Source organism: Anolis sagrei, chromosome 3 (genome assembly GCF_037176765.1).
Source record: "Anolis sagrei isolate rAnoSag1 chromosome 3, rAnoSag1.mat, whole genome shotgun sequence".
Classification (NCBI taxonomy): Eukaryota; Metazoa; Chordata; class Lepidosauria; order Squamata; family Dactyloidae; genus Anolis; species Anolis sagrei.
In genome coordinates this window covers 167044536-167065477 of record NC_090023.1, presented here as the reverse complement: position 1 = coordinate 167065477, position 20942 = coordinate 167044536, and the positions used below count along the sequence as shown (strand labels likewise).

At 49.4% G+C, this 20942-nt stretch overlaps 1 long non-coding RNA gene across 1 annotated transcript in view; it reads left to right on the top strand.

Moving 5' to 3' along the window:
- Nucleotides 1-20551, top strand: part of LOC132769922 (uncharacterized) — a 69870-nt gene extending 49319 nt beyond the window's left edge. Inside the window, exons 2-4 of the long non-coding RNA XR_010909583.1 lie at nucleotides 10300-10560; nucleotides 19787-19874; nucleotides 20539-20551. This is a non-coding gene — a long non-coding RNA (uncharacterized lncRNA). The remainder of the gene's footprint in view (nucleotides 1-10299; nucleotides 10561-19786; nucleotides 19875-20538) is intronic.
- Nucleotides 20552-20942: the final 391 nt, after the last annotated feature.

Genomic DNA, 20942 nt, shown 5'->3' with positions numbered 1-20942 from the left:
TTGATAATTTCACTTCTCAGGAGATGACTTGAAATGAAGACAGGCTGTTTTATGTTTTGGCACAATTAGACATGCATAAAGCCGAGATTACTCGGCACCAGTTGGTCACTCCTTATATACACTCCCCCTTACTTGAAAATGTATTTCCTGCCAAGCACAAAAGTAATTTCCCCACCAAAACACTAACCGTTTTTTTTCAGGGTCAGCAGCTGCAATGTCCTATGTCAGAACCCTGGTTTCTGGCACCAAAACCAAGGTGCTGAAAACTGGGTCCTGGCACACAATCATGTGGTGGAGCTACTGTTCAGCTGTAATGAAAACAGAACACCTGAAGTTGAGAGAATTGTTTCCCTGGAATTGGTTTCCCCTCCATCTGTAAACTCTCCATGGCGAGTTTTCGTCTCTAACCATCAATACAACAGCATGGCAATATTACCTCATCAGTCATGATTTACTTAATGTTTTCTGAATTTAGTAATGTTTGATTAAAATTTAATGTGAACATATCATATCTTACGCCACATATATTATTGCAGCCATTAATCAAGTCACCTTATTAATGAAATGTCGGAAGGCTGGGTAAAAAAGAAGCCGAAAGCTTGATAGATGTTTAGCACAGTTCAATGACTGATTACTAAAAAGAGGGAAGCTGAAGCCAAAACCTACCAAGTTTCGTTAATATACATTTGCAATCTTCAGTGCATGGTGTCATCAGCTTTTTAACCTTAGTTAAGTCGGACCCTTAATTTTCTGAAAGACACTAAATATTAATAATAATGAAAAATATGAAGTCTGGGGTTAGTCACATAATGACTAAATGATTCATACCACATTGTAATGCCTCCGTAACAAAATGCATACCAAGAACGGTGTCAGAGTTAATGGATCATTTGTTGCTGTTGTTGTTTCAGATGAAAGAGCAACTGTTTCATGCAGACTTCTGAATCTCAAATTAAAATAAATAGATGTCCTTTTAAAAAACCTTTTTGAAAGGGACTAACAGAGTAAGACTTGGGAGAGCTACATATTAAAAATATATAGGATTTCTTCCAAATGGCAGACTCGTATTATTTACCCACCCATCCCATTGTTCTTCTATTAAGTTTAATCAAAGTTTGGAAACGTTTGCCTTTTCTTTTTTTAATTGCAGTTTTAAGAATCTCATAGCTTGGCAATGGATTGTGTTGCTTGACTTGCCTTGGATATCTTCCTTAGTTGATCTCTCTCTTGATCCATTCTTACAACATAATTGTAGTGCTATATTCCATTGTAATTGCCATGGCAACATCCCTTAGAATTCTAGAATTGGCGGCTTAGGGAAGGGCATTTAGAATACTCTGCCAGAGATGTTTGATGACTTGTCGGACTAGAAGCATAAAGATACCATAGGATGTTGCCATGGTAGTTGAAGTCAGATCAAGTGCTATTTTTTATTTCCCATCAATTTGTTTCCAACCTATACTGATCCTATCCTTGGTAAGATCTCTTGGAGGTAGGGGGATGGAGTCCTTTGCCTCCCCCCCCCCCCCAAGATGGAGAGAATATAACTTGGCCAATGTTTCCCAATGAGTTTCCATGACTGAGTGAGGATTAGAGCTCTGATCTCCAGAATCATAGTCCATTACTGAAAACTACTACACCATTGTAGTTGCGAAAACTGGACAAGGAAGGAAGCTAAAGAAAAGAACATGAGTTCATTTGAAATGTGGCACTAGAAGAGAGTTTTGAGGATACTGTGCTAAGGATACAAATAAATGGGTCTTAAAGCAAATCAAGTTTGAATTCTCCCTAAAAGGGATGGGTAGACTCAGCCAGTGGAACCATGGCTCTGAAGACCTCATCACATTAAAGCCAGGATTTACCTCACATTGTGGCGAATCTGGAGGGGCCTGGCGGGGTGCATGGGCAACCCATCACTCCACATTGTCCGTCTTTCCCTCACCCCATTCCATGGGGGGAAGCATCCACTGCTGGCTTCTCCTGTTACCTATGCAACACGGGAAGCTTCCTATGTTGCTGCAGTGGTGACTTATGACTTGTGCCATGGAGCTCCTACCAGAAGTAGATCTATGTCATTGGATAGGAGTTGGCGGGCTCCGTAATAAAAGTGAAAAAGGTATATTGTAAATGGGCAATTTCCCCCATCTGATGAGATAGTGTCTGCATGACCTAAGCAAGGTTGTGCATAACTTGGAGGTCTCTTTTTTATATAATTGTCATAATTCAAAGCTGGCTTGAGGGCAGCAAACAACAACAAATAACACTATTGTATATTTGTGTACTGTTAATAGGCCCAGAGCCCACTCAGCTCCTTTCTTTGGTTGTGTACTTTCTCTCTCTTAGCTGATCCCATTTAGTTCCCTTTGCTGAAATGCATAGATTGCTTTTCAGCAATAGATCACTAGTAGAGAATCCAACTGTATGCTCTAGGCTAGACTTCTATCCTCTTAGGGTCCTTCCAACCAGGCCCTATATCCCAGGATCTGATCCTAGGTTTTCTGTTTATCCCAGATTATCTGGCAGTGCGGATTCATATAATCCATTTTAAAGTAGAAAACCTGGGATCATATCTTGGGATATAGGGCCCCAATACACAAATGATTACATTTGAGATAGCAGCTGAGGGGCCAGTGGATCACTGCTGGTACCATGACCTGAGCTTAGAAAGTTACTTTTACTTATTTACTTATTTATTTCCCCTCCTTCTCACCTCCAAAGAGGGACTCACGACAGCTTACTTTTTAATAAAAAGGGCATGACCATGGTATGGATCCTGACAGTCTGTCCCTGAAGCTACTCTTTAAATGTTTTTCAAAGAGTCATAGTCAATATTTATTTATTTACACCCTGCAGGGGACTCAGGGAAGATTATAATGCACATATTCATGGCAAACATACAACATATATAGACAGTCACAGAGCCAATTTAACATTCCAGCTTTCTGGCTTCATGAGGGTATGCTTGATTCTGGCCACAGAGGGAGCTGTTGCTTCACCGTCCACTTGTGACACAGAGTCCTTGATGAATTACTTCCTCATTCTTACGCATGCTACTGGAAGGTTTTATGGTGTCGTAAATTAGTTAAATTAGCTTCCCTGCATAAAGCAGTACCTAAATTTCTACTTGACAGATGCAACTGTCTTTTGGGCTGCATAGGTCAACAGCAAGCTAGATTATTAATGGTTAGGAGCTTTCTCCAACCCAAGCTGGCTTTGAACTCATGACCTCTCTGTTAGTAGTGCTTTAATCAGGGCCGGTTTGTCCATTATGCTAAGTAAGCGGTTGCAGTACACTTTTTTTTGCCAGGGGCGCAGAGGTGCCTCTGTAAATGCCCCTCCACAGTTGCGAGTTGCAACCTTTCTCTGCCTCCCTCTCCCTCTTGAAGGCTACACGGAGACGGGGCCGCTTTGGCCTGGGGCTTGACTCCCTCCGCCGCCTCCCTTCTGGCTCCGCGCATATGCCCCACAGTTGGACGGGGAAGGCGGGCTCCTCTGTTTGCCTCCACTCGGTGCGCGCGCGAGGAGGCGAGAGCAGCTGTATGGGCAGCACAGCTGCTCTTTTTCTTTCCCGCGCCTTCCCCCTGTGCTTCCATTCTTTGCCTCAAGGCGATGAAGCCTAGCTCCCTCTGAAGGTGGTGCTGCTGCCTCCTCCAGGCATCAGGTGTCTTCCTGCTGTGCTCCCATAGGGTGACTTGGGGGAAAGCAGCCCACCCCGCCGTCTCAGTGGGTTAGTCACTCGCCGTTCGTGGGGAGGGGGGTGCATCAGCCCACGAGGGATGCACCACCTCCAAAGGGCTCCATTGTGGAACCCGGAGAGGAGACAGCATGCAGGTGCCCCGGGGAAGGAAGGAAAGAGGGGTGCTCTGTTCATGCTTTGCCTTTGAGTGCTTCTACATGGGCCGACTTCAGGTCCCACTTCCATATAAAACCCCTGGAGGGCCCAAGTTGGCCCATGCCTGAACTACACTATGGAATGAATGCAGTGCCACACTTTCAACTGCCCTGGCTCAGTGCTGTACTATCTTGGGAGCTGTAGTTTGCTGGGCTTTGGCAGAGAAGGCATTGTGGGGGTCCTTCCACACAGCTGAATAAAATCCCACATTTTCCGCTTTGAACTGGAATATATGGCAGTGTGGACTCAGATAACCCAGTTCAAAGCAGACAATGTAGGATTTTTTGCCTTGATATTCTGGGATATAAGGCTGTGTGGAAGGGCCCTAAAACGACAACCCCCAGAATTCCCTAGCATTGAGCCCTGGCAGTTAAAGGGATGTTAAACTACAGTGCAAATTGTGAAGACATCCAGATTATTTGAAGAAATCCAGATTATCCTTTTTGACCTGGATTATATGGCAGTGTAGAAGGACGTTTAGGACCCTTCTGCACAACTATATAATCCAGAATATCAAGGTACAGAATCCATATTATCTGCTTTGAACTGGATTATCACAGGGCCCTTCCAGGCAGACCTTATATCCCAGGATCTGATCCCAGGTTTTCAGTTTATCCCAGATTATCTGGCAGTGCAGACTCATATAATCCAGTTTAAAGCAGAAAATCTGGGATCAGATCCTAGGATATAGGACCTGTTAGGGACCTTCCATACAAACATATAATCCAGAATATCAAGGCACATAATCCATATTATCTGCTTTGAACTGGATTATCACAGGGCCCTTCCAGACAGACCTTATATCCCAGGATCTGATCCCAGGTTTTCAGTTTATCCCAGATTATCTGGCAGTGCAGACTCATATAATCCAGTTTAAAGCAGAAAATCTGGGATCAGATCCTAGGATATAGGACCTGTCAGCGACCTTCCATACAAACATATAATCCAGAATATCAAGGCAGAAAATCCCACAATATCTGCTTTGATCTGGGTCATCTGAGTCCACACTCAGATCATGTGGATTTTTCTGCCTTGATATTCTGAGATATGTGGCTATGTGGAAGGGCCCTGAGTCTACAGTGCAGTTCAAAGCAGTTCAGTTCAAAGCAGAGAATCTGGATACAGCTGTGTAGAAGGGGTTTTGGATCTACACTGCCCTATAACCCAGGATCTGAACCCAGATTATTTTCTTATCCCAGATTAATAAATAAAGCCTATTATTATTATTATTATTATTATTATTATTATCTGGCAGTGTTTAACCCAGTTTAAAGCAAATAATCTCAGTTCAGATCCTGGGATATAAGGCAGTGTAGAAAGGGTATTCATCCCCATCTACGCTGTCATATAAAATATGGATTCTCTGCTTTGAACTGGATTATATGGCAGTGTGAACTCAGATAACCCGGTTCAAAGAAATAATGTGGATTATCTGCCTTGTTATTCTGGGTTACATGGCAATGTGGAAGGGCCCTTTGATACCTGATGAATTGCACTTTGTTATGTGTGCCTTAGGGTATCCATAAATCGGAAATGACTTGAGGGCACACAACAACAACAGTTTAAAACACTTTAATATGATCAGAGGATAACCTTGTTAGTCAGATAATGTAACAAAGCTGCCTATTTGTGGTCTGGCTGCATTTACTTAGATGATTGTTTGCTAGGAAATTTTGCCTCAAAGGGGTATTTATGTACTGCATGGCCGTCCAGACCAACTCCCTTCACCAGAGCAAGAAAACATAATCAAAGCCCTCCTGACAAAGAGCCATCCAACCATAGATAGAGATAGATCTATATGATTCACACACACACACACATATGGAAAATATAATATCACAGATTTGAAAGGGATCCCTAAAGAATTATATGTTGCATGTTCCAGAGTAGGCAAACCAGACAATCTCCACATCAACAGTGACAAAGAAACAACAAGAAATACTGTTTACCCACAAGCATAAAGACATTACATATACTAGAACACTTTCTCATTACTTTATTTTCCAGATCATCAGACTGGGCCACAGCAACGCGTGGCAGGGGACGGCTAGTGTGTGTGTGTGTGTGTGTGTGTGTGTGTATATATATATATATATATATTAGGCTTGGGTGATCCAGATCATTAATTTCTTTATTTGTTATTTATTTGTTACTAGCTGTGCCCTGCCACGCGTTGCTGTGGCCTATAGTAAAACTTATCAAAGTTGAGGTAGATATCTGGACTATTATGAAAGAGAGGTCCCTACCTATTCCTTCCCCCTTATCCTCCCCCTTTCTCTCCTTTCTTCCTTCTCTACCTCTTTCTTTCTTTCACTACTTGGTTTCATCCTCTCTTTCCTTCATTCCCTCCCCCTTTCTTCCTTTGCCTTTCTTCCCTCCCTGTTTGCTTCCTTCTTTCACTTTTTATTTCCTTTTATTTCACCACCATCATAACAATAACAATAATGCAATGCATTGCCTCTGGGACCTGACACCTCTCCCATTCCCCCTAAAAGGGTTTCAGAGGAAGAATAATAGCATCATCATAATAATAATAGAAATAACAACCTTTACCCGCCACGTGTTGCTGTGGCCAATCTTCCCTCTTTCTCTCCTTCTTTCCCTCCCTCCCTCCCTCCCTCCCTCCCTCCCTCCCTCCCTCCCTCCTTCCTTCCTTCCTTCCCATCTTTCCTTCTCCTCTTCTTTCTCTATCTCTTTCCTTCCTTCCCCCTTTTTCTTTCTCTTCTGCTGTCTCTCTTTCCTTTCCTTCCATCTTTCCTTTTCTTTCCTTTTCTTCTTCCTCTAACTTTCCTTCCTTCCCCCTTTTTTTTTACCTCCCTTTCTCTTTCTTCCTTCTTTCCTTCCTTCCTGTCTTTCCTAGATTTTGACAGGGCGGGAAGGGGCGGGGTGGGGTTTGGAGGTGGCCTGAAGTAAAAGGAGGTAAGATTGGGGCAGGGGAGTGATGGAGCGTGGGGTTGCGTGTGTGTGTGCGGCAGCGGGGGGAGTGATGGAGCCTGGGGTTGCGTGTGTGTGTGCGGCGGCGGCGGGAGTGATGGAGCCTGGGGTTGCGTGTGTGTGTGCGGCGGCGGGGGGAGTGGGGTTGCGTGTGTGTGTGCGGCGGCGGGGGGAGTGATGGAGCGTGGGGTTGCGTGTGTGTGTGCGGCAGGGGGGGGTGTGTGCGGGAAGCGGCGCGGCGGGGCTTGGAGTGGGCATGGTTTCCGCAGAGGGAACGTTGGCCGGAAGGCCATGTGCGCGCGCGATGGAACTTGCGGCTGGGCGCCAATGCGCATGCTCAGTTGTTTTGCCGTTTTGTGAGTGTGTTGTGTTGTTTTTCATTTTGAGTAGATATGTTTGTACCTTGTAGGTTGTGTTATGGGCATGGGAATTTTGGTTAAGTTTCGTTGGGGTTTTTTTGAGTTTTGTTCTTTTGCCGTTTTGTGAGTGTGTTGCTGTGTTGTTTTTCATTTTGAGTAGATATGTTTGTACCTTGTGGGTTGTGTTATGGGCACGGGGATTTTAGTTAAGTTTCATTGGGGGATTTTTGAGTTTTGTTGTTTTGCCGTTTTGTGTGTTGTTGTGTTGTTTTTCATTTTGAGTAATTATGTTTGTACCTTCTGGGTTGTGTTATGGGCACAGGGATTTTGGTTAAGTTTCGTTGGGGGATTTTTGAGTTTTGTTGTTTTGCCGTTTTGTGAGTGTGTTGTTGTGTTGTTTTTCATTTTGAGTAGATATGTTTGTACCTTGTGGGTTGTGTTATGGGCATGGGAATTTTGGTTAAGTTTCGTTGGGGGATTTTTGAGTTTTGTTTCCTCGTTGGATGCCCCTAACAAATTTATATATATAGATTATTTCATAATTAGAAGTGATATTGACGCATTTTAGCAACCTGGAAGTGTTTTGCCCATATCGAAGCCGCGTCCGCCATCTTCCTTACGATCCGCCAGTGAATCGTAAATGCTGGGGGCATGGCCTTCAGGAACAGCTGTTACCCACCCCCACCTCCTCCCTCTTTGCATCTGCGGCTTTGCGAGGCCCGGCTTTGCAAGGTGGGCGTAGCCATGCCCAGCTCTTCCTGTAATCTTGCATTTTCCCGGCCCTGGGGTGTGAGGGGTGTGGTGTTGCGTGTGTGGGGGGGGCGGGGGAGTGAGGGGGCGTGGTGTTGCGTGTGTGGGGGGGGAGTGAGGGGGCATGGTGTTGCGTGTGTGTGGGGCGGGGGAGTGAGGGGGCATGGTGTTGCGTGTGGGGCAGGGCGGGGGAGTGAGGGGGCGTGGTGTTGTGTGTGTGTGTGGGGCGGGGGAGTGAGGAGGCGTGGTGTTGCGTGTGTGTGGGGGGGGCGGGGGAGTGAAGGGGCATGGTGTTGCGTGTGTGTGTGTGAGGCGGGGGAATCAGGGGGCGTGGTGTTGTGAGAGTGTGGGGGGGCGGGGGAGTGACGGGGCGTGGTGTTGCGCATGTGTGTGTGGGGCGGCAGAGTGAGGAGTGTGGTTGTTGCATGTGGGGCGGGGCGTGGGAGTGAGGGGGCGTGGTGTTGCATGTGTGTGGGGGGGGGCAGGGGAGTGAGGGGGCGTGGTGTTGCATGTGTGTGTGTGTGGTGGGGGAGTGAGGGGGCGTGGTGTTGCGTGTGTGTGGGGGGGCACTGGCACTGGCTGATCATTTGTGTAAATGTTAAACATTGATGGAGCAAGCACACTCCCCTGAGGCAGGCCATTCCTCTGTTTTCTCCATCTGCTTCTCTGGCCTGGAATTCAACAAAAAGCTTCTGTTTTGTAGCAGATTTCCTATTAAACGAGTGAGGTGGTAGTCCTTTGTGATAAGTTTTTCAGGAGAAGGTGATGATTTACAGTGTCATAAGTTGTTGACAGGTTTATGAAGGCAACTCCTGTGATCTGCTGCCTTTCAATACCATCTTCTATGTGCTGAGTCAGGTTCAACACTTGTGATGTGTAGCTTTTGCCTTTCCTGAAGCCAGCTTGCTGTGGAATCATGCATGGGTCTATTTTTTCCATAATTCTATGCAAAACAAGTCTCTCCGGAACTTTGTAAAGATGGCACAACAAGGGGATTCGTCTATAGCTTTTTAGATCATTATGGTCTTTTCCTCCTCCTCTTTGCTTACCATTGAAAATTACCTAGGGCCGCCTCTGGCTTTAATGCAGCTGGCTACTGAGTAGCTGTGTCACAGCCCAATCCATACATATTGATGAACTATGATTCTGGAGACCAGTGCTCAAACATATAAACAAGAGCTAAGCAGTAATTCATTTTTCATAATTACTCACTTTTGTAGCAATGAGCTGGGATGAAATTACCATTTTATGTATATCCGCCATGGTGGTAACTGCTCTGGAATTAGTTGTCTGGTTGTTACTCTTTATTGCATATGTGTGCTGATTCAGTCTGATTGATGGGGAGAAGGAAGGCTCACATGGGTGACCATCTCCTGATACACTGGGGATGGGTTCCTCTTACGCTTTTTGCATTTTTACCAGAATTTCCAGGGTGCAATATTTACATTGGCCACTTGTGGGCACTAGAGAACATTTTCTATTTCTGGGCACAGTTGAGAGTACTGGTTATTAACTGTCACTTATCCACCATTTCACATGTAGGAACACTTCAAATAATTTTCAGGTGTTCAGGAACACACAGAACTCAACAAATGTGCCCCCCCCCCCAATCTACAATTCAACAATTGTGCCTCTTCCCCGCCCCCAAATCTCAAAACCCAACTGACCTCTCAGAAACCTACAGTTGGAGGGAACCCTGGTTAAGAAACCCTGAAACAGACTATATGAAACACACTATATGACTGCTTGAATTTTAGGTCCTCAGAGAAGAGCTTTTGTGTGGTTCCACCACAGTCCCAGGCAAGTATGGGGTCACAACATCACAATTTTAAAAAATGTGAAAGGCCTTCTTGGTGTCCCCTCCCATTCTGCAGAATTCCTACCCAAGGAAGGCTAGACTCACCCCTCTCTGTCCTCATTTCATCAGCAGATGACAGGCGTTGTTGTTGTTCTTTTTGTTCTTCTTCTTCTTAGCCTATGAATGGGTCATTGTGGGAAAGATCTTTGAAAATATGTGTGTGGTCTTTTTTAAATTCTTATTCTGTTGTAAATGCTTTTAAATAGTTTTAAAATTGGTATGGTTTTTAATGGATAACATTGTATTATTATTTGGTTGTTTATTATAATGATTTTTAAACCCTGTTTTGTTTTAATCTGCATCAGCCTGCCATAGTTGGAGAAAGGTAGGGTAGAATATGAGCCTTATATCTACGGGGAATATCGTCCCAGACTTCACATGAATAATAACAAATCCTATTATTTTCAATTGGATGAATGATGGAGATACTGAGGAAATGATTTAGCTTGGAAAGCAGACTCTCAAAAGGCCTTTTCACACTGTTCCTATATCCCATCTGATCCCAGGTTATCTGGCAGCTGGAGGTCAGCTGTGACCAGCAGTGCTGCAGAATTCGAGGAGGCACGAGTGGAGGGTGAAAGAGAGAAATGTGCCAGGAGGAAGGCGCGTCAAGCCAACCCTGACCAGGACTGCCTTCCACCTGGAAACCAATGCCTTCACTGTGGGAGAAGATGCGGGTCAAGAATAGGGCTCCACAGCCACCTACAAACCCACAAAAATAGTCATCAAGGAAGACCATCTTACTCGTCCAACGAGGGATCGCCTAAGTAAGTAAATAAGTATCTGGCATATATTTTAGTTTAAAGCAAATAATCTGGGGCCGAAACCTGGCATAAAGGGCAGTGTGGAAGGGCCCTAGGCCAGTGTTTCTGAAACATTGCTCCTCCAGTAGTTTTGGACTTCAGCACCCACAATTTCTTTATTAAAAATATATTTTTTATTGAGAATAAATGTTGCTCCTCAAGATTAGGAGAAGAAAAAAGAAAAAGAAAAAAATACACAAAAGGGTAAGGAGGAGACAAGGAAATAAAGTCAAGGGAAAAAAATATAGAAAGGGGGTGAAAAAAATAAACTTCCAGGTCTTCCCAAGTTGACAGTCTTCTCACTTAAGTATGTTTTGGTTATTATTAATTTTTGTCTCCGGTTTCTTATTGATATTTCCTTTGAGTTTCTGGTTAATATCTGGTTAACTGGCTGGGATTTCTGGAAGCTGAAGTCCAAAATACCTGGAAGAGTACAATTTGAGAAACACTGGGGGTGTTATATTGTAGTAAACCAATAAAAGAATAAAAATTGCTATCAACACAACAGACACATGATGTAGTCCTAATGAAAATACAATTTCCATTATTTGTTGAGATGATGTAGGGTAAAATAATAGTAAACAATAATAATAATAATAATAATAATTATTATTATTATTATTATTATTGGGTTGTTGTGGGTTTTTCAGGCTGTATCGCCATGTTCTAGAAGCATTCCCTCCTGACATTTCATCGGCATCTATGGCAGGCATCCTCAGAGGTTGTGAGGTCTGTTGGAAACTGGGAAAATTGGGCTTATATATCTGTGGAAGGTCTAGGGTGGGAGAAAGAACTCTTGTCTGTTGGAGTTAGGTGTGAATGTTTCAATTGGCCACCCTGATTAGCATTTGATGGCCTGACAGTTTTTAGGTGTAGCTTGTTACTGCCTGGGGGAATCCTTGGCTGAGAGGTGATTAGGTGTCCCTGATTGTTTCTTATCTGGAGCTCCCCTATGTTTGAGTGTTGTTCTTTATTTGCTCTTATAATTTTAGAGTTTTTTAATACTAGTGGCCAGATTTTGTTCATTTTCATGGTTTCTTCCTTTCTGTTGAAATTGTCCACATGCTTGTGGATTTCAATGACTTCTCTGTGTAGCCTGACATTGTGGTTGTTAGAGTGGTCCAGCATTTCTGTGTTCTCAAATAATATGCTACGTCCAGGTTGGTTCATCAAGTGCTCTGCTATGGCTGACTTCTCTGGTTGAAGTAGGGTTAAACCTCTGTGCCGGCAGGACTGCCAGACCGACAGGTCGCAGGTTCAAATCCGGGGAGAGGCGGAAGAGCTCCCTCTATCAGCTCCAGCTCTTCATGCAGGGACATGAGAGAAGCTTCCCACAAGGATGATAAAAACATCAAATCATCCAGGCGTCCCCTGGGCAACGTCCTTGTAGACGGCCAATTCTCTCACACCAGAAGCGACTTGCTCCTGACATGACAAAAAAAAAAAAAAAAAAGAAGTCTGCAGTGCCTTTCATGTTCCTTGATTCGTGTTTGGGAAATGCTGTATTTGGTGGTCCCTATGTAGACTTGTCCACAGCTGAATGGTATACGGTAGGCTCCTGCTGAAGTGAGAGGATCCCTCTTGTTCTGAATGTAGCATTTGCTGGATCTGTAGATAGTTTGTAGGTTGTGTTTCCTCAGAGGCAGGCCCGTAGCCAGGATTTTGATTTGGGGGGGGGGGGGGGTGGCTGAGTCTGAGTGAAAGAGGATCTATCCTAGCAAACCTTTTCTATCGTTACGCCAATACCCACATGCATATGAGATATATTGAGCATGGGCCTCAGATCTCATGCATATGAGATATATTGAGCAATGGTGCCCCCAAGCCCCCCCCGCCCTCCCGCCTACACACCTGCTCAGAGGAGATATGATAGCCACAAATATGTGAGAGGAAGCCACAGGGAGGAGGGAGCAAGCTTGTTTTCTGCTTCCTTGGAGACAAGGATGCGGAACAATGACTTCAAACTACAAGAGAGGAGATTCCATCTGAACATTAGGAAGAACTTCCTGACTGTGAGAGCCGTTCAGCAGTGGAACTCTGCCCCGGAGTGTGGTGGAGGCTCCTTCTTTGGAAGCTTTTAAACAGAGGCTGGATGCAGGCATGGGGGGGGGGGGCTCGGGGGGCTTCAGCCCCCCCCCCCAAAATTCTCATGGTGGTTCGCGAAAAGGCCTTACTGGTGCATTACTTAAACCAGCGGTTCTCAACCTGGGGGTCGCGACACCCAAGGGGGTCGCTGGGCCATTTTCGGGGGGTCGCGAAGCCGCCTCGGTTGCCCCCCCCCCCAAAAATGGCTGCCGGTTCCTGTGTGAGCCAAACAGCCGCGGCCATGGATGAGGTCTTCCCCGCTCACCTCCTGCGCCCTCCGGCTTGAGAGGACGCGAGAGGCGACCGGGAGGCCCCCTCCATGGCTGCAGCCATGGATGAGGCCTTCCCCGCTCGCCTCCTAGGCCCTCCGGCTTCAGAGGACGCGAGAGGCGACTGGAGGCCCCCTCCATGGCTGCAGCCATGGAGGAGGCCTTCCCCGCTCGCCTCCTGCGCCCTCCCGGCTTCGGAGGACGCGAGAGGCGACTGGAGGCCCCTTCCATGGCTGCAGCCATGGAGGAGGCCTTCCCCGCTCGCCTCCTGCGCCCTCCCGGCTTCGGAGGACGCGAGGGGCGACTGGGAGACCCCCTCCATGGCTGCAGCCATGGATGAGGCCTTCCCCGTTCGCCTCCTGCGCCCTCCCGGCTTTGGAGGACGCGAGGGGCGACTGGGAGGCCCCCTCCATGGCTGCAGTCATGGATGAGGCCTTCCCCGTTCGCCTCCTGCGCCCTCCCGGCTTCGGAGGACGCGAGGGGCGACTGGGAGACCCCCTCCATGGCTGCAGTCATGGATGAGGCCTTCCCCGTTCGCCTCCTGCGCCCTCCCGGCTTCGGAGGACGCGAGGGGCGACTGGGAGGCCCCCTCCATGGCTGCAGTCATGGATGAGGCCTTCCCCATTCGCCTCCTGCGCCCACCGGCATCGGAGGATGCGAGGGGCGACTGGAGGCCCCCTCCATGGCTGCAGCCATGGATGAGGCCTTCCCCGCTCGCCTCCTGCGCCCTCCCGGCTTCGGAAGACGGAAGAGGCGACTGGAGGCCCCCTCCATGGCTGCAGTCATGGATGAGGCCTTCCCCGGTCGCCTCCTGCGCCCTCCCGGCTTCGGAGGACGCGAGGGGCGACTGGGAGACCCCCTCCATGGCTGCAGCCATGGATGAGGCCTTCCCCGTTCGCCTCCTGCGCCCTCCCGGCTTTGGAGGACGCGAGGGGCGACTGGGAGGCCCCCTCCATGGCTGCAGTCATGGATGAGGCCTTCCCCGTTCGCCTCCTGCGCCCTCCCGGCTTTGGAGGACGCGAGGGGCGACTGGGAGGCCCCCTCCATGGCTGCAGTCATGGATGAGGCCTTCCCCGCTCGCCTCCTGCGCCTCCCGGCTTCGGAGGACGCGAGGGGCGACTGGGAGGCCCCCTCCATGGCTGCAGCCATGGATGAGGCCTTCCCCGTTCGCCTCCTGCGCCCTCCCGGCTTCGGAGGACGCGAGGGGCGACCGGGAGGCCCCCTCCATGGCTGCAGCCATGGATGAGGCCTTCCCAGCTCGCCTCCTGCGCCCACCGGCTTCGGAGGACGCGAGGGGCGACTGGAAGCCCCCTCCATGGCTGCAGCCATGGATGAGGCCTTCCCCGCTCGCCTCCTGCGCCCTCCCGGCTTCGGAGGACGCGAGGGGCGACTGGGAGACCCCCTCCATGGCTGCAGCCATGGATGAGGCCTTCCCCGTTCGCCTCCTGCGCCCTCCCGGCTTCGGAGGACGCGAGGGGCAACTGGGAGACCCCCTCCATGGCTGCAGTCATGGATGAGGCCTTCCCCGTTCGCCTCCTGCGCCCTCCCGGCTTCGGAGGACGCGAGGGGCAACTGGGAGACCCCCTCCATGGCTGCAGTCATGGATGAGGCCTTCCCCGTTCGCCTCCTGCGCCTCCCGGCTTCGGAGGACGCGAGGGGCGACTGGGAGGCCCCCTCCATGGCTGCAGCCATGGATGAGGCCTTCCCCGTTCGCCTCCTGCGCCCTCCCGGCTTCGGAGGACGCGAGGGGCGACCGGGAGGCCCCCTCCATGGCTGCAGCCATGGATGAGGCCTTCCCCGCTCGCCTCCTGCGCCCACCGGCTTCGGAGGACGCGAGGGGCGACTGGAAGCCCCCTCCATGGCTGCAGCCATGGATGAGGCCTTCCCCGCTCGCCTCCTGCGCCCTCCCGGCTTCGGAGGACGCGAGAGGCGACTGGAGGCCCCCTCCATGGCTGCAGTCATGGATGAGGCCTTCCCCGTTCGCCTCCTGCGCCCACCGGCTTCGGAGGACGCGAGGGGCGACTGGAGGCCCCCTCCATGGCTGCAGCCATGGATGAGGCCTTCCCCGCTCGCCTCCTGCGCCCTCCCGGCTTCGGAGGACGCGAGAGGCGACTGGAGGCCCCCTCCATGGCTGCAGTCATGGATGAGGCCTTCCCCGTTCGCCTCCTGCGCCCTCCCGGCTTCGGAGGACGCGAGGGGCGACCGGGAGGCCCCCTCCATGGCTGCAGTCATGGATGAGGCCTTCCCCGCTCGCCTCCTGTGCCTCCCGGCTTCGGAGGACGCGAGGGGCGACTGGAGGCCCCCTCCATGGCTGCAGTCATGGATGAGGCCTTCCCCGTTCGCCTCCTGCGCCCTCCCGGCTTCCGAGGACGCGAGGGGCGACTGGGGGGCCCCCTCCATGGCTGCAGTCATGGATGAGGCCTTCCCCGCTCGCCTCCTGCGCCCTCCCGGCTTCGGAGGACGCGAGGGGCGACTGGAGGCCCCCTCCATGGATGAGGCCTTCCCCGCTCGCCTCCTGCGCCCTCCCGGCTTCGGAGGACGCGAGAGGCGACTGGAGGCCCCCTCCATGGCTGCAGTCATGGATGAGGCCTTCCCCACTCGCCTCCTGCGCCCTCCCGGCTTTGGAGGACGCGAGGGGCGACTGGAGGCCCCCTCCATGGCTGCAGTCATGGATGAGGCCTTCCCCGCTCGCCTCCTGCGCCTCCCGGCTTCGGAGGACGCGAGGGGCGACTGGAGGCCCCCTCCATGGCTGCAGTCATGGATGAGGCCTTCCCCGCTCGCCTCCTGCGCCTCCCGGCTTCGGAGGACGCGAGGGGCGACCGGGAGGCCCCCTCCATGGCTGCAGTCATGGATGAGGCCTTCCCCGCTCGCCTCCTGCGCCTCCCGGCTTCGGAGGACGCGAGGGGCGACCGGGAGGCCCCCTCCATGGCTGCAGTCATGGATGAGGCCTTCCCCGCTCGCCTCCTGCGCCTCCCGGCTTCGGAGGACGCGAGGGGCGACCGGGAGGCCCCCTCCATGGCTGCAGTCATGGATGAGGCCTTCCCCGCTCGCCTCCTGCGCCTCCCGGCTTCGGAGGACGCGAGGGGCGACCGGGAGGCCCCCTCCATGGCTGCAGTCATGGATGAGGCCTTCCTCGCTCGCCTCCTGCGCCCTCCCGGCTTCGGAGGACGCGAGGGGCGACCGGGAGGCCCCCTCCATGGCTGCAGTCATGGATGAGGCCTTCCCCGCTCGCCTCCTGCGCCTCCCGGCTTCGGAGGACGCGAGGGGCGACAGGAGGCCCCCTCCATGGATGAGGCCTTCCCCGCTCGCCTCCTGCGCCCTCCCGGCTTCGGAGGACGCGAGAGGCGACCGGGAGGCCCCCTCCATGGCTGCAGTCATGGATGAGGCCTTCCCCGCTCGCCTCCTGCGCCCTCCCGGCTTTGGACGACGCGAGGGGCGACTGGGAGGCCCCCTCCATAGCTGCAGCCATGGATGAAGCCTTCCCCGCTCGCCTCCTGCGGCCTCCCGGCTTCGGAGGACGCGAGAGGTGACCGGGAGGCCCCCTCCATGGCTGCAGTCATGGATGAGGCCTTCCCCGCTCGCCTCCTGCGCCCTCCCGGCTTCGGAGGACGCGAGGGGCGACTGGAGGCCCCCTCCATGGCTGCAGTCATGGATGAGGCCTTCCCCGCTCGCCTCCTGCGCCCTCCCGGCTTCGGAGGACGCGAGGGGCGACTGGAGGCCCCCTCCATGGCTGCAGCCATGGATGAGGCCTTCCCCGTTCGCCTCCTGCGCCCCCCGGCTTTGGAGGACGCGAGGGGCGACTGGGAGGCCCCCTCCATGGCTGCAGCCATGGATGAGGCCTTCCCCGTTCGCCTCCTGCGCCCTCCCGGCTTCGGAGGACGCGAGGGGCGACTGGAGGCCCCCTCCATGGCTGCAGTCATGGATGAGGCCTTCCCCGCTCACCTCCTGCGCCCTCCAGCCTGTGAAGGGGCGAGGGTATCCCAGTCTTCTTTCCCCTGTTCAGGCAGCAAAGAAGGCTCTTCAGAAACGTAAGGTAGGACAAATCTAATCTTTTGTTAATACCTCCCCCAAATTCCTCCAATATTTTCCGTGGGTCATGGAAGTCCTGTATGCCAAGTTTGGTTCAATTCTATTGTTGGTGTAGTTCAGAATGCTCTTTGGTGCCTGGTGAACTATAATTCACACAATTGCAATTTCCAAATGTCAGGGTCTATTTTTCCCAACCCCTCCAGTATTTTTCATGGGTCATGGAAGTCCTGTATGCCAAGTTTGGTTTAATTCTATTGTTGGTGTATTTCAGAATGCTCTTTGGTGCCTGGTGAACTATAATTCACACAATTGCAATTTCCAAATCTCAGGGTCTATTTTTCCCAACCCCTCCAGTATTTTCCGTGGGTCATGGAAGTCCTGTATGCCAAGTTTGGTTCAATTCTATTGTTGGTGTAGTTCAGAATGCTCTTTGGTGCCTGGTGAACTATAATTCACACAATTGCAATTCCCAAATGTCAGGGTCTATTTTTCCCAACCCCTCCAGTATTTTCCGTGGGTCATGAAAGTCCTGTATGCCAAGTTTGGTTCAATTCTATTGTTGGTGTAGTTTAGAATGCTCTTTGGTGCCTGGTGAACTATAATTCACACAAGTGCAATTCCCAAAAAGTCAGAGCTGAATCGGTTGGCTGTAATTCCAATCCCTTCATCCATTGTCCATACTCCCCCAAACATACTGTTTTTATCATTAATCACTATGCTTTAATTATGTTCAATTTGTAACAAGGGAAATACATTCTGCGTATCAGATGTTTACATTACAATTCATAACAGTACAGTTATGACGTAGCAACAAAAATATGGTTGGGGGTCACCACAACATGAGGAACTATATTTAGAGGTCATGGCATTAGGAAGGTTGAGAACCACTGACTTAAACTGTTATGTTTATTCATATCATGATCTGATCACCATACTCAATATATCCCATATGCATGGGGGTATTGGGGTAATGATACAAAAGGTTTGCTAGGGTAGACCCTCTTTCACTCAGACACAGCCCCCCCCCAAAACTAGCCCCCCCAAAACTCCCCTGAAAAAAATTCAGCCCCCCCCCCCAAAAAGAAATCCTGGCTACGGGCCTGGCTGGATGGCCATCTGTCTGGGGTGATTTGAATGCAATATTCCTGCTTCTTAGCAGGGGGTTGGACTGGATCGCCCATGAGTTCTCTTCCAATTCTTTGATTCTATGATTCTATGATCAGCTTCCCTATGCGGTCAGTGGTACCCTTGATGTCTGGCAAGAACATTTTTCCTCTGGGTGGATCGTTGTCTTTACTCTTGTTGCTTGTTCTTGGTCTTGCAGGTCTTAGTGGAGTATCCATTGGCCTGTAAAGCCTAGTTTAGGTGGTTCAGTTTGTCTTGGAGGAGGTGGTGTTTGCAGATTCTTTTTGCACGGTCTGCCAGGGCTTTAATGGTGCTTCTTCTTTTACTTGGGTGATGGTTGGAGTTTTTATGTTGGTATCTATCAGTGTGTGTAGGTTTTCTGTAAACTGTGTGACCCAATTGTTGATCTGGTTTGCGGATGACTAGGACATCTAGAAATTGCAGTTTCCCTTCATTTTCTTTTTCCATGGTGAAAAAGGTGTTAAGGTGGTCCAAGGAACCTGTTTTCTTCTCCATGGCTCCAAGTGGTAAAGGTGTCATTCACATATCTGAACCATATAGTGGGCTTTTCATTGCTGTTTCCAGGACTTGTTTTTCAAAGTGTTCCATGTAGAAATTTGCCATGACTGGGCTGAGAGGGCTCCCCATAGCTACTCCATCTTTCTGTTCATAGAATTCATTGTCTCGCTGAAAGTAGCTTGTGGTGAGGCAATGGGGAAACAGAGCTGTGATGTCTTCTAGGAACTTCTGGTTGATTAGTGTGATGGTGTGGGACCATGGTAAATAGAGACACCACAACAAAGCTGATCAGTTTGCCATTGGTATTGAGCTTGAGGTTGCTGATTTTTTCTTTGAAGTGGGTTGAGTCCTTGATGTAGTGCGTAGTGAGCCCAATATGGAATTGTAACTGTGCAGCCAAAAAATTTGTTAAATGGTATGTGGGAGATCCAACGGCACCCACTGGTGTTCCTTTTTTACATCACCTCTGGGAAAAGCAAACAGTTGTGGCTTCAGTGGAGACGAAGAGCAATTCTAAACAAACTGGCAAAATGTAAATGAGACCCCCATTGGTGGGGTCACAACATCACAATTAAAAAAATTCAAAACAGTGCTTGGAAAGCACCACATTATCCAACAATGTCTCAGTAATTCCTAGATTATTAGATAAAATCCAAAATATCGATGACCAGAACTCTAGTCCAGACCAGCTGGTAAGACTGTAAACCATATCCTAATCATTCTCATACCTGAAAATATATGCTCAAAGAGTCTTTAGTGCCAGATGTATCTTTTGCCAAACTGTGGGAAGTGAGTAAGAACAGCAAAACCTTTTAAATTGTTGTCACATGCCTGTTCATAGACAAATCTTCCCCAGTTTGCTATGCGCCCAATGCACATCCCACACAGATGATCATTATTCATTCTTTTTTTGGCTTGGTTTTTCCCCACAGATGTGCTCTCCCAGTTTGACATTTGCAACTCTTCTCCAGTTGGTAGAAAATATGTTATCTGTCTCTATATGAACTTAAAAAACCCAGTTAATTCATGGACACCTTTTGTTAACTATAGTTTCCCAATGATTTGGTGTGTGTGTGTGTGTGTGAGTGTGTGTGTGTGTGTGAGAGAGAGAGAGAGAGAGAAAAGCACCCTTAGGACTGATGTCTTCCTTCTTTGTGTCTTAGACAGTGCCGCCAATAAAAGAAACAATTCAAATATGTATGGTGCCCATCTGTTGTTCAAGTAAATGAATTCTGCAAGAAGGCAGCTGAGGTAATTACTATACAGACAAGGATATACAAGTGTGTGTTGTTTGTATATTTGTTTCATTGCACCTCAGAATTGATAGCAAATGTCAGTTGTCTTCAAAAGAACACGTCTATTTCAGAGTAAAGTTTCAAACTGCAGTAAATGTGTTTGTCATTAAAAAGGTGAGGGAGAGGGAGAGAATTAAGTGGTTCAGGAAAAGATCCATTGGTTCAACAGCTGCTAGGAATAACTTGCATGTGGGATGGTCATGAATTTTGCAGCTCTGAGAATAGAAGTTTCTGTGTGGCCGTAGTAATGCATGCGTGGTCTTCAGAGCTTGGAAAAGGTACTGTTTGGAAATACAAATCCCAGCTTCCTCCAGCCAATTATGTTGCTGTGGCATTCAAATCGTATTTATACTGGAACAAAATTGCAGACTAGCTGCAGCATCCAGGGCCCATAACCTCTAACCACCTTACCTTGTTTTATGTAATTATGATGTTGTTTATTGTTTATTGTTTGCGTTTTCGGTTTGCATTCGGTCGTTCTTTATTGTAATTGTTGTTTGAGCTTGGCCCCATGTAAGCCGCTCCGAATCCCCATTGGGGAGATGGTGGCAGGGTACAAATAAAGATTATTATTATTATTATTATTATTATTATTATTACCTTTTTAATGTCAGTCTCAGCCCTCTGTCATCCCACTCTTTCAGATGCTTTTAAAGTGTCTCAGTTTCCTTTTCACCCTCACACTTTTGACCTCATTATATGAGGTACTTTTTGGCTGTATGCAACAGTTCATCAATACTTTTGTGATGGAGCCCACCAGTACCCATCTCATGACATAAAGCAACTTCCAGCACATGGTGCTGCTACAATACAGGAGCCTTGGATCAATGGAGGAAAGCCGGGCAGCCAATGCTTCTCCCCATGGAATGGGGCAACAGGTGAGTCGGGTGCTGCAGGGCACTGCCAGATTTACCACGATGTGTGGTGATTCCAGCGGCATGTCTGATGAGGTTGAGTCTCTCTTTGTCTTCTCAGTTAACGTCAATTACTCCAAGTGCAAAATAGTTTCCATCCTATTAATACT